The 1,416-nt window shown below is 36.0% G+C and overlaps 1 long non-coding RNA gene across 1 annotated transcript; it reads right to left on the reverse strand.

The window, feature by feature from the left end:
* Positions 1-6: 6 nt before the first annotated feature.
* LOC119343671 lies at positions 7-704 on the reverse strand. Its single transcript, XR_005166208.1, has 4 exons — positions 633-704; positions 460-531; positions 192-272; positions 7-123 (listed from the first exon to the last, which is right to left on the reverse strand). It is a non-coding gene; the product is annotated as an uncharacterized LOC119343671 (long non-coding RNA).
* Between the last annotated feature and the right edge of the window lie 712 nt (positions 705-1,416).

Consider the following 1,416-nt stretch of genomic DNA (forward strand, 5'->3'; position numbering starts at 1 on the left):
ACAGATACTATCACCACAATGACAAGTAAGGGGACAACAATGTAGATGGCCAGTTTGCTCTTCCTTTTAGCAGCAAGCTGACATGAATTGTCGCCGATACAAAGGTTTGGATTGTTGCCATGTCTAATAAATTAATTACCAAGTTAATTCATGAAAATACCTTATGAAAAATTTGAAGTGTGTATGTGTACCTTATATTCAGGGAGCCATCTTGAATTCTTTTGAGAAGTCCAGAGGGGATCGATCCATTGAGCTGGTTGTTAGACAAATCTCTGAACCACGTGGTAGTATATTAGACATGATTGTAACTACCACCGGGTGATAATTAAATAATTCGATCAAAATCTTATTAATTATTACGTATGTCATGTGTGTAGTGTTTGAGCTGTAATTAAATCTGCGTGCATACGGACCAAAGATGACATTAGCTAAGTAGTGCTAACTTGTGGCCCAACTTACATATCTGTCAAGGACTGTAATTGTGAAAGGGAATCTGGAATTGAGCCTGTCAAGTTGTTGTTTGACAAATTCCTGCAAGATATGGCAACAAAGCCTTTAATCTGTGAGACTTTTTGCTGCTGAAACCTAGGAAAATATTAAACCAAATAAATCTAGAACTCTGGGTGTAGTACAAGTATTCGAGAGCCTTGAGATTTGCAAACGAAGACGATATATCACCATTCAAGCCACTGGATGACAGATTTCTACAAACAAAAACACATATACAAAGGATCAGTTCCGCTATCCGTAGCAAAATAAGGAACCTTTTGGCCTAACAACTATTTTGCAGTTCTAGATTTGGTCCTGAAACTTCGTAACAACACATCTTGGACTCTAAAATTTTCAAACTAGACAATTTTAGTCTCAGGCCTCAGCTAAAGTGGTAAAAGTAACACGTTGGTGGTTCTGCACAGGAAAGCAGCCAATCACACAACATAGGACAAAATAAAAACATGAATATTGTAGAAAAGTTACTTAAAATGTGGGAATAATGAAACTGAAATTCGTAAAAACATAGGGGTTTCCAAGGCAGGCGTAGGAGTACCAGTTAAATATAACCCTTCATTCAAAAGGGTACTCTTACCTGATTTACTTGAGCAAGCAGTTGCATATTATTTCTAAGAAATTACTACCTCTGTTACAAAATATAAGACGTTTTGGTAGGCTAATTTAGTCTACCAAAACGTCTTATATCTTGAAACAGAAGTAGTATTACTCCCTCTGTTCCTACTAGTTAGTTGCACATGCTTTGCACGTCAATGTTTGAACACGCACAAAAATAATGAATAACTCAGATGGGATGCCTCACACAATATGTTCCATTTTTCAATAAATATTGCAAAAATAAAAGGGTTCGTGAATGTTATAAATAGAGCATAAGATAAGAGTGAGTAATATCATAGAAAAATTAGTCAC

Source organism: Triticum dicoccoides, unplaced genomic scaffold (assembly GCF_002162155.2).
Source record: "Triticum dicoccoides isolate Atlit2015 ecotype Zavitan unplaced genomic scaffold, WEW_v2.0 scaffold137062, whole genome shotgun sequence".
NCBI lineage: Eukaryota > Viridiplantae > Streptophyta > Magnoliopsida > Poales > Poaceae > Triticum > Triticum dicoccoides.